Source organism: Carcharhinus amblyrhynchos, chromosome 24, assembly GCF_965287045.1.
Source record: "Carcharhinus amblyrhynchos chromosome 24, sCarAmb.v2.hapA, whole genome shotgun sequence".
In the NCBI taxonomy this organism is placed as follows: domain Eukaryota; kingdom Metazoa; phylum Chordata; class Chondrichthyes; order Carcharhiniformes; family Carcharhinidae; genus Carcharhinus; species Carcharhinus amblyrhynchos.
In genome coordinates this window covers 3,197,973-3,210,709 of record NC_137347.1, presented here as the reverse complement: position 1 = coordinate 3,210,709, position 12,737 = coordinate 3,197,973, and positions in this window count along the sequence as shown.

The window sequence follows — 12,737 nt, the reverse complement described above, 5'->3', positions numbered from 1 at the left end:
CTCTCTCTGACTCCCTCTGACTTCTCTCTGACTCCCACTGACTCTCTCTGACTCTCTCTGACTCCGTCTGACTCCCTCTGACTCTCTCTGACTCCCACTGACTCTCTCTGACTCTCTCTGACTCCCACTGACTCTCTCTGACTCCCACTGACTCTCTCTGACTTCTCTCTGACTTCTCTCTGACTCCCACTGACTCTCTCTGACTTCTCTCTGACTCTCTCTGACTTCTCTCTGACTTCTCTCTGACTCCCACTGACTCTCTCTGACTTCTCTCTGACTCTCTCTGACTCCCACTGACTCTCTCTGACTCTCTCTGACTCTCTCTGACTCCGTCTGACTCCCTCTGACTCTCTCTGACTCTATCTGACTCCCACTGACTCTCTCTGACTTCTCTCTGACTCCCACTGACTCCCACTGACTCTCTCTGACTCCCACTGACTCTCTCTGACTCTCTCTGACTCTCTCTGACTCCGTCTGACTCCCTCTGACTCTCTCTGACTCTATCTGACTCCCACTGACTCTCTCTGACTTCTCTCTGACTCCCACTGACTCCCACTGACTCTCTCTGACTCCCACTGACTCTCTCTGACTCTCTCTGACTCTCTCTGACTCCCACTGACTCTCTCTGACTCTCTCTGACTCCCACTGACTCTCTCTGACTCTCTCTGACTTCTCTCTGACTCCCACTGACTCCCACTGACTCTCTCTGACTCCCACTGACTCTCTCTGACTTCTCTCTGACTTCTCTCTGACTCCCACTGACTCTCTCTGACTTCTCTCTGACTCTCTCTGACTTCTCTCTGACTTCTCTCTGACTCCCACTGACTCTCTCTGACTTCTCTCTGACTCTCTCTGACTCCCACTGACTCTCTCTGACTCTCTCTGACTCCCACTGACTCCCACTGACTCTCTCTGACTCCCACTGACTCTCTTTGACTCTCTCTGACTCCCACTGACTCTCTCTGACTCTCTCTGACTCTCTCTGACTTCTCTCTGACTTCTCTCTGACTCCCACTGACTCTCTCTGACTCCCACTGACTCTCTCTGACTCCGTCTGACTCCCTCTGACTCTCTCTGACTCTCTCTGACTCCCTCTGACTTCTCTCTGACTCTCTCTGACTCCCACTGACTCTCTCTGACTCCCTCTGACTCTCTCTGACTCTCTCTGACTCTCTCTGACTCTCTCTGACTCCCACTGACTCCCACTGACTCCCACTGACTCTCTCTGACTCTCTCTGACTCCCTCTGACTTCTCTCTGACTCCCACTGACTCTCTCTGACTCTCTCTGACTCCGTCTGACTCCCTCTGACTCTCTCTGACTCCCACTGACTCCCACTGACTCTCTCTGACTCTCTCTGACTCCCACTGACTCTCTCTGACTCCCACTGACTCTCTCTGACTTCTCTCTGACTTCTCTCTGACTCCCACTGACTCTCTCTGACTTCTCTCTGACTCTCTCTGACTTCTCTCTGACTTCTCTCTGACTCCCACTGACTCTCTCTGACTTCTCTCTGACTCTCTCTGACTCCCACTGACTCTCTCTGACTCTCTCTGACTCTCTCTGACTCCGTCTGACTCCCTCTGACTCTCTCTGACTCTATCTGACTCCCACTGACTCTCTCTGACTCTCTCTGACTCCCACTGACTCTCTCTGACTCTCTCTGACTCTCTCTGACTCCGTCTGACTCCCTCTGACTCTCTCTGACTCTATCTGACTCCCACTGACTCTCTCTGACTTCTCTCTGACTCCCACTGACTCCCACTGACTCTCTCTGACTCCCACTGACTCTCTCTGACTCTCTCTGACTCTCTCTGACTCCCACTGACTCTCTCTGACTCTCTCTGACTCCCACTGACTCTCTCTGACTCTCTCTGACTTCTCTCTGACTCCCACTGACTCCCACTGACTCTCTCTGACTCCCACTGACTCTCTCTGACTTCTCTCTGACTTCTCTCTGACTCCCACTGACTCTCTCTGACTTCTCTCTGACTCTCTCTGACTTCTCTCTGACTTCTCTCTGACTCCCACTGACTCTCTCTGACTTCTCTCTGACTCTCTCTGACTCCCACTGACTCTCTCTGACTCTCTCTGACTCCCACTGACTCCCACTGACTCTCTCTGACTCCCACTGACTCTCTCTGACTCCCACTGACTCTCTCTGACTCCCACTGACTCTCTCTGACTCCCACTGACTTCTCTCTGACTTCTCTCTGACTCCCACTGACTCTCTCTGACTTCTCTCTGACTCTCTCTGACTTCTCTCTGACTTCTCTCTGACTCCCACTGACTCTCTCTGACTTCTCTCTGACTCTCTCTGACTTCTCTCTGACTTCTCTCTGACTCCCACTGACTCTCTCTGACTTCTCTCTGACTCTCTCTGACTCCCACTGACTCTCTCTGACTCTCTCTGACTCCCACTGACTCCCACTGACTCTCTCTGACTCCCACTGACTCTCTCTGACTCCCACTGACTCTCTCTGACTCTCTCTGACTCTCTCTGACTTCTCTCTGACTTCTCTCTGACTCCCACTGACTCTCTCTGACTCCCACTGACTCTCTCTGACTCCGTCTGACTCCCTCTGACTCTCTCTGACTCTCTCTGACTCCCTCTGACTCCCTCTGACTCTCTCTGACTTCTCTCTGACTCTCTCTGACTCCCACTGACTCTCTCTGACTCCCTCTGACTCTCTCTGACTCTCTCTGACTCTCTCTGACTCCCACTGACTCCCACTGACTCTCTCTGACTCCCACTGACTCTCTCTGACTTCTCTCTGACTCCCACTGACTCCCACTGACTCTCTCTGACTCCCACTGACTCTCTCTGACTCCCACTGACTCTCTCTGACTCCGTCTGACTCCCTCTGACTCTCTCTGACTCTCTCTGACTCCCTCTGACTCCCTCTGACTCTCTCTGACTTCTCTCTGACTCTCTCTGACTCCCACTGACTCTCTCTGACTCCCACTGACTCCCACTGACTCCCACTGACTCTCTCTGACTCCCACTGACTCTCTCTGACTCTCTCTGACTCCCACTGACTCCCACTGACTCCTTCTGACTCCGTCTGACTCCCACTGACTCCCCCTGACTCTCTCTGACTCTCTCTGACTCCCACTGACTCTCTCTGACTTCTCTCTGACTCTCTCTGACTCCCACTGACTCCTTCTGACTCCGTCTGACTCCCACTGACTCCCCCTGACTCTCTCTGACTCTCTCTGACTCCCTCTGACTCTCACTGACTCTCTCTGACTCTCTCTGACTCCGTCTGACTCCCACTGACTCCCCCTGACTCTCTCTGACTCTCTCTGACTCCCTCTGACTCTCACTGACTCTCCCTGACTCTCTCTGACTCCCTCTGACTCTCTCTGACTCTCACTGACTCTCTCTGACTCTCTCTGACTCCCTCTGACTCCCACTGACTCCCACTGACTCTCTCTGACTCCCACTGACTCTCTCTGACTCTCACTGACTCCCTCTGACTCTCTCTGACTCCCTCTGACTCTCTCTGACTCCCACTGACTCTCTCTGACTCTCTCTGACTCCGTCTGACTCCCACTGACTCTCTCTGACTCCCTCTGACTCTCACTGACTCCCTCTGACTCTCTCTGACTCCCTCTGACTCTCTCTGACTCCCTCTGACTCCCACTGACTCCCACTGACTCTCTCTGACTCCCACTGACTCTCTCTGACTTCTCTCTGACTCTCTCTGACTCCCACTGACTCTCTCTGACTCCCACTGACTCCCACTGACTCTCTCTGACTCCCACTGACTCCCACTGACTCTCTCTGACTTCTCTCTGACTCTCTCTGACTCCCACTGACTCTCTCTGACTTCTCTCTGACTCTCTCTGACTCCCACTGACTCTCTCTGACTCTCTCTGACTCTCTCTGACTCCCACTGACTCTCTCTGACTCCCACTGACTCTCTCTGACTCTCTCTGACTCTCTCTGACTCCCACTGACTCTCCCTGACTCCCACTGACTCCCACTGACTCTCTCTGACTCCCTCTGACTCTCTCTGACTCCCACTGACTCTCTCTGACTCCCTCTGACTCTCTCTGACTCCCTCTGACTCTCTCTGACTCCCCCTGACTCTCTCTGACTCCCTCTGACTCTCACTCACTCCCCCTGACTCCCTCTGACTCTCTCTGACTCCCACTGACTCCCACTGACTCCCACTGACTCTCTCTGACTCCCACTGACTCTCTCTGACTTCTCTCTGACTCCCACTGACTCTCTCTGACTCCGTCTGACTCCCTCTGACTCTCTATGACTCTCTCTGACTCCGTCTGACTCCCTCTGACTCTCTCTGAGTCCCACTGACTCCCACTGACTCCTTCTGACTCCGTCTGACTCCCACTGACTCCCCCTGACTCCCTCTGACTCTCTCTGACTCCCTCTGACTCTCACTGACTCTCTCTGACTCCCACTGACTCTCTCTGACTCCCACTGACTCTCTCTGACTCTCTCTGACTCTCTCTGACTCCCACTGACTCTCTCTGACTCCCACTGACTCTCTCTGACTCTCTCTGACTCCCTCTGACTCCCACTGACTCTCTCTGACTCCCACTGACTCCCTCTGACTCTCTCTGACTCCCACTGACTCTCTCTGACTCTCTCTGACTCCCACTGACTCTCTCTGACTCTCTCTGACTCTCTCTGACTCCCCCTGACTCCCTCTGACTCTCTCTGACTCCCTCTGACTCCCCCTGACTCTCTCTGACTCCCTCTGACTCTCTCTGACTCTCTCTGACTCCCACTGACTCTCTCTGACTCACACTGACTCTCTCTGACTCTCTCTGACTCCCACTGACTCTATCTGACTCCCACTGACTCCCACTGACTCTCTCTGACTCCCACTGACTCTCTCTGACTCTCTCTGACTCCCACTGACTCTCCCTGACTTCTCTCTGACTCCGTCTGACTCCCACTGACTCCCCCTGACTCTCTCTGACTCTCTCTGACTCCGTCTGACTCCCACTGACTCCCCCTGACTCTCTCTGACTCTCTCTGACTCCCAATGACTCTCTCTGACTCCCTCTGACTCTCACTGACTCTCTCTGACTCCCACTGACTCTCTCTGACTCTCTCTGACTCTCTCTGACTCCGTCTGACTCCCACTGACTCTCTCTGACTCTCTCTGACTCCCACTGACTCTCTCTGACTCCCACTGACTCCCTCTGACTCCCACTGACTCTCTCTGACTCTCTCTGACTCCCTCTGACTCCCACTGACTCTCTCTGACTCCCACTGACTCTCTCTGACTCCGTCTGACTCCCACTGACTCCCACTGACTCTCTCTGACTCCCACTGACTCTCTCTGACTCCCACTGACTCTCTCTGACTCCGTCTGACTCCCACTGACTCTCTCTGACTCTCTCTGACTCCCTCTGACTCCCCCTGACTCTCTCTGACTCTCTCTGACTCCCACTGACTCCCTCTGACTCCCACTGACTCTCTCTGACTCTCTCTGACTCCCTCTGACTCCCACTGACTCTCTCTGACTCCGTCTGACTCCCACTGACTCCCACTGACTCTCTCTGACTCTCTCTGACTCTCTCTGACTCTCACTGACTCTCTCTGACTCCCACTGACTCTCTCTGACTCTCTCTGACTCTCTCTGACTCCCACTGACTCTCTCTGACTCTCTCTGACTCTCACTGACTCTCTCTGAGTCCCTCTGACTCTCTCTGACTCTCTCTGACTCTATCTGACTCTCTCTGACTCCCACTGACTCTCTCTGACTTCTCTCTGACTCTCTCTGACTCCCACTGACTCTCTCTGACTCCCTCTGACTCCCTCTGACTCCCACTGACTCCCACTGACTCTCTCTGACTTCTCTCTGACACTCTCTGACTCCCACTGACTCTCTCTGACTCCCACTGACTCTCTCTGACTCTCTCTGACTCTCTCTGACTCCCACTGACTCTCTCTGACTCTCTCTGACTCTCACTGACTCTCTCTGAGTCCCTCTGACTCTCTCTGACTCTCTCTGACTCTATCTGACTCTCTCTGACTCCCACTGACTCTCTCTGACTTCTCTCTGACTCTCTCTGACTCCCACTGACTCTCTCTGACTCCCTCTGACTCCCACTGACTCCCACTGACTCTCTCTGACTTCTCTCTGACACTCTCTGACTCCCACTGACTCTCTCTGACTCCCACTGACTCTCTCTGACTTCTCTCTGACTTCTCTCTGACTCCCACTGACTCTCTCTGACTCCGTCTGACTCCCTCTGACTCTCTCTGACTCTCTCTGACTCTCTCTGACTCCCACTGACTTACTCTCTCTACTCCCCGACTCTCTCTGACTCCCACTGACTCTCTCTGACTTCTCTCTGACTCCCACTGACTTCTCTCTGACTCTCTCTGACTCTCTCTGACTCTCTCTGACTCCCACTGACTCTCTCTGACTTCTCTCTGACTTCTCTGACTCCCACTGACTCTCTCTGACTTCTCTCTGACTCTCTCTGACTCCCACTGACTCTCTCTGACTTCTCTCTGACTCTCTCTGACTCCCACTGACTCTCTCTGACTTCTCTCTGACTTCTCTCTGACTCCCACTGACTCTCTCTGACTTCGCTCTGACTCCCTCTGACTCTCTCTGACTTCTCTCTGACTCTCTCTGACTCCCACTGACTCTCTCTGACTTCTCTCTGACTTCTCTCTGACTCCCACTGACTCCCACTGACTCCCACTGACTCTCTCTGACTCTGTCTGACTCCCTCTCTCTGTCTGACTCCCTCTGACTCCCACTGACTCTCTCTGACTTCTCTCTGACTCTCTCTGACTCCGTCTGACTCCCTCTGACTCTCTCTGACTCCCACTGACTCTCCACTGACTCTCTCTGACTCGCTCTGACTCCCTCTGACTTCTCTCTGACTCCCACTGACTCTCTCTGACTCTCTCTGACTCCGTCTGACTCCCTCTGACTCTCTCTGACTCCCACTGACTCTCTCTGACTCTCTCTGACTCCCACTGACTCTCTCTGACTCCCACTGACTCTCTCTGACTTCTCTCTGACTTCTCTCTGACTCCCACTGACTCTCTCTGTGACTTCTCTCTGACTCTCTCTGACTTCTCTCTGACTTCTCTCTGACTCCCACTGACTCTCTCTGACTTCTCTCTGACTCTCTCTGACTCCCACTGACTCTCTCTGACTCTCTCTGACTCTCTCTGACTCCGTCTGACTCCCTCTGACTCTCTCTGACTCTATCTGACTCCCACTGACTCTCTCTGACTTCTCTCTGACTCTCTCTGACTCCCACTGACTCTCTCTGACTTCTCTCTGACTTCTCTCTGACTCCCACTGACTCCCACTGACTCCCACTGACTCTCTCTGACTCTGTCTGACTCCCTCTGACTCCCACTGACTCTCTCTGACTTCTCTCTGACTCTCTCTGACTCCGTCTGACTCCCTCTGACTCTCTCTGACTCCCACTGACTCCCACTGACTCTCTCTGACTCTCTCTGACTCCCTCTGACTTCTCTCTGACTCCCACTGACTCTCTCTGACTCTCTCTGACTCCGTCTGACTCCCTCTGACTCTCTCTGACTCCCACTGACTCTCTCTGACTCTCTCTGACTCCCACTGACTCTCTCTGACTCCCACTGACTCTCTCTGACTTCTCTCTGACTTCTCTCTGACTCCCACTGACTCTCTCTGACTTCTCTCTGACTCTCTCTGACTTCTCTCTGACTTCTCTCTGACTCCCACTGACTCTCTCTGACTTCTCTCTGACTCTCTCTGACTCCCACTGACTCTCTCTGACTCTCTCTGACTCTCTCTGACTCCGTCTGACTCCCTCTGACTCTCTCTGACTCTATCTGACTCCCACTGACTCTCTCTGACTTCTCTCTGACTCCCACTGACTCCCACTGACTCTCTCTGACTCCCACTGACTCTCTCTGACTCTCTCTGACTCTCTCTGACTCTCTCTGACTCCCACTGACTCTCTCTGACTCTCTCTGACTCCCACTGACTCTCTCTGACTCTCTCTGACTTCTCTCTGACTCCCACTGACTCCCACTGACTCTCTCTGACTCCCACTGACTCTCTCTGACTTCTCTCTGACTTCTCTCTGACTCCCACTGACTCTCTCTGACTTCTCTCTGACTCTCTCTGACTTCTCTCTGACTTCTCTCTGACTCCCACTGACTCTCTCTGACTTCTCTCTGACTCTCTCTGACTCCCACTGACTCTCTCTGACTCTCTCTGACTCCCACTGACTCCCACTGACTCTCTCTGACTCCCACTGACTCTCTTTGACTCTCTCTGACTCCCACTGACTCTCTCTGACTCTCTCTGACTCTCTCTGACTTCTCTCTGACTTCTCTCTGACTCCCACTGACTCTCTCTGACTCCCACTGACTCTCTCTGACTCCGTCTGACTCCCTCTGACTCTCTCTGACTCTCTCTGACTCCCTCTGACTTCTCTCTGACTCTCTCTGACTCCCACTGACTCTGTCTGACTCCCTCTGACTCTCTCTGACTCTCTCTGACTCTCTCTGACTCCCACTGACTCCCACTGACTCCCACTGACTCCCACTGACTCTCTCTGACTCTCTCTGACTCCCTCTGACTTCTCTCTGACTCCCACTGACTCTCTCTGACTCTCTCTGACTCCGTCTGACTCCCTCTGACTCTCTCTGACTCCCACTGACTCCCACTGACTCTCTCTGACTCTCTCTGACTCCCACTGACTCTCTCTGACTCCCACTGACTCTCTCTGACTTCTCTCTGACTTCTCTCTGACTCCCACTGACTCTCTCTGACTTCTCTCTGACTCTCTCTGACTTCTCTCTGACTTCTCTCTGACTCCCACTGACTCTCTCTGACTTCTCTCTGACTCTCTCTGACTCCCACTGACTCTCTCTGACTCTCTCTGACTCTCTCTGACTCCGTCTGACTCCCTCTGACTCTCTCTGACTCTATCTGACTCCCACTGACTCTCTCTGACTCTCTCTGACTCCCACTGACTCTCTCTGACTCTCTCTGACTCTCTCTGACTCCGTCTGACTCCCTCTGACTCTCTCTGACTCTATCTGACTCCCACTGACTCTCTCTGACTTCTCTCTGACTCCCACTGACTCCCACTGACTCTCTCTGACTCCCACTGACTCTCTCTGACTCTCTCTGACTCTCTCTGACTCCCACTGACTCTCTCTGACTCTCTCTGACTCCCACTGACTCTCTCTGACTCTCTCTGACTTCTCTCTGACTCCCACTGACTCCCACTGACTCTCTCTGACTCCCACTGACTCTCTCTGACTTCTCTCTGACTTCTCTCTGACTCCCACTGACTCTCTCTGACTTCTCTCTGACTCTCTCTGACTTCTCTCTGACTTCTCTCTGACTCCCACTGACTCTCTCTGACTTCTCTCTGACTCTCTCTGACTCCCACTGACTCTCTCTGACTCTCTCTGACTCCCACTGACTCCCACTGACTCTCTCTGACTCCCACTGACTCTCTCTGACTCCCACTGACTCTCTCTGACTCCCACTGACTCTCTCTGACTCCCACTGACTCTCTCTGACTCCCACTGACTTCTCTCTGACTTCTCTCTGACTCCCACTGACTCTCTCTGACTTCTCTCTGACTCTCTCTGACTTCTCTCTGACTTCTCTCTGACTCCCACTGACTCTCTCTGACTTCTCTCTGACTCTCTCTGACTTCTCTCTGACTTCTCTCTGACTCCCACTGACTCTCTCTGACTTCTCTCTGACTCTCTCTGACTCCCACTGACTCTCTCTGACTCTCTCTGACTCCCACTGACTCCCACTGACTCTCTCTGACTCCCACTGACTCTCTCTGACTCCCACTGACTCTCTCTGACTCTCTCTGACTCTCTCTGACTTCTCTCTGACTCCCACTGACTCTCTCTGACTCCCACTGACTCTCTCTGACTCCGTCTGACTCCCTCTGACTCTCTCTGACTCTCTCTGACTCCCTCTGACTCCCTCTGACTCTCTCTGACTTCTCTCTGACTCTCTCTGACTCCCACTGACTCTCTCTGACTCCCTCTGACTCTCTCTGACTCTCTCTGACTCTCTCTGACTCCCACTGACTCCCACTGACTCTCTCTGACTCCCACTGACTCTCTCTGACTTCTCTCTGACTCCCACTGACTCCCACTGACTCTCTCTGACTCCCACTGACTCTCTCTGACTCCCACTGACTCTCTCTGACTCCGTCTGACTCCCTCTGACTCTCTCTGACTCTCTCTGACTCCCTCTGACTCCCTCTGACTCTCTCTGACTTCTCTCTGACTCTCTCTGACTCCCACTGACTCTCTCTGACTCCCACTGACTCCCACTGACTCTCTCTGACTCCCACTGACTCTCTCTGACTCTCTCTGACTCCCACTGACTCTCTCTGAGTCCCACTGACTCCCACTGACTCCTTCTGACTCCGTCTGACTCCCACTGACTCCCCCTGACTCCCTCTGACTCTCTCTGACTCCCTCTGACTCTCACTGACTCTCTCTGACTCCCACTGACTCTCTCTGACTCTCTCTGACTCCCTCTGACTCCCACTGACTCCCACTGACTCTCTCTGACTCCCTCTGACTCTCACTGACTCTCTCTGACTCTCTCTGACTCCGTCTGACTCCCACTGACTCCCCCTGACTCTCTCTGACTCTCTCTGACTCCCTCTGACTCTCACTGACTCTCCCTGACTCTCTCTGACTCCCTCTGACTCTCTCTGACTCTCACTGACTCTCTCTGACTCTCTCTGACTCCCTCTGACTCCCACTGACTCCCACTGACTCTCTCTGACTCCCACTGACTCTCTCTGACTCTCACTGACTCCCTCTGACTCTCTCTGACTCCCTCTGACTCTCTCTGACTCCCACTGACTCTCTCTGACTCTCTCTGACTCCGTCTGACTCCCACTGACTCTCTCTGACTCCCTCTGACTCTCACTGACTCCCTCTGACTCTCTCTGACTCCCTCTGACTCTCTCTGACTCCCTCTGACTCCCACTGACTCCCACTGACTCTCTCTGACTCCCACTGACTCTCTCTGACTTCTCTCTGACTCTCTCTGACTCCCACTGACTCTCTCTGACTCCCACTGACTCCCACTGACTCTCTCTGACTCCCACTGACTCCCACTGACTCTCTCTGACTTCTCTCTGACTCTCTCTGACTCCCACTGACTCTCTCTGACTTCTCTCTGACTCTCTCTGACTCCCACTGACTCTCTCTGACTCTCTCTGACTCTCTCTGACTCCCACTGACTCTCTCTGACTCCCACTGACTCTCTCTGACTCTCTCTGACTCTCTCTGACTCCCACTGACTCTCCCTGACTCCCACTGACTCCCACTGACTCTCTCTGACTCCCTCTGACTCTCTCTGACTCCCACTGACTCTCTCTGACTCCCTCTGACTCTCTCTGACTCCCTCTGACTCTCTCTGACTCCCCCTGACTCTCTCTGACTCCCTCTGACTCTCACTCACTCCCCCTGACTCCCTCTGACTCTCTCTGACTCCCACTGACTCTCTCTGACTCCCACTGACTCCCACTGACTCCCACTGACTCTCTCTGACTCCCACTGACTCTCTCTGACTTCTCTCTGACTCCCACTGACTCTCTCTGACTCCGTCTGACTCCCTCTGACTCTCTATGACTCTCTCTGACTCCGTCTGACTCCCTCTGACTCTCTCTGAGTCCCACTGACTCCCACTGACTCCTTCTGACTCCGTCTGACTCCCACTGACTCCCCCTGACTCCCTCTGACTCTCTCTGACTCCCTCTGACTCTCACTGACTCTCTCTGACTCCCACTGACTCTCTCTGACTCCCACTGACTCCCACTGACTCTCTCTGACTCTCTCTGACTCCCTCTGACTCTCTCTGACTCTCTCTGACTCCCACTGACTCTCTCTGACTCTCTCTGACTCCCTCTGACTCTCTCTGACTTCTCTCTGACTCCCACTGACTCTCTCTGACTCTCTCTGACTCCGTCTGACTCCCTCTGACTCTCTCTGACTCTCTCTGAGTCCCACTGACTCCCACTGACTCCTTCTGACTCCGTCTGACTCCCACTGACTCCCCCTGACTCTCTCTGACTCCCTCTGACTCTCACTGACTCCCCCTGACTCCCTCTGACTCTCTCTGACTCCCACTGACTCTCTCTGACTCCCACTGACTCTCTCTGACTCTCTCTGACTCCCACTGACTCCCACTGACTCTCTCTGACTTCTCTCTGACTCTCTCTGACTCCCACTGACTCTCTCTGACTCCCACTGACTCTCTCTGACTTCTCTCTGACTCCCACTGACTCCCACTGACTCTCTCTGACTCCCACTGACTCTCTCTGACTTCTCTCTGACTCTCTCTGACTCCCACTGACTCTCTCTGACTCCCACTGACTCTCTCTGACTTCTCTCTGACTCCCACTGACTCCCACTGACTCTCTCTGACTCCGTCTGACTCCCTCTGACTCTCTCTGACTCCCACTGACTCCCACTGACTCTCTCTGACTCCGTCTGACTCCCTCTGACTCTCTCTGAGTCCCACTGACTCCCACTGACTCCTTCTGACTCCGTCTGACTCCCACTGACTCCCCCTGACTCCCTCTGACTCTCTCTGACTCCCTCTGACTCTCACTGACTCCCCCTGACTCCCTCTGACTCTCTCTGACTCCCACTGACTCTCTCTGACTCCCACTGACTCTCTCTGACTCTCTCTGACTCCCACTGACTCTCTCTGACTCACATTGATTTCTTTT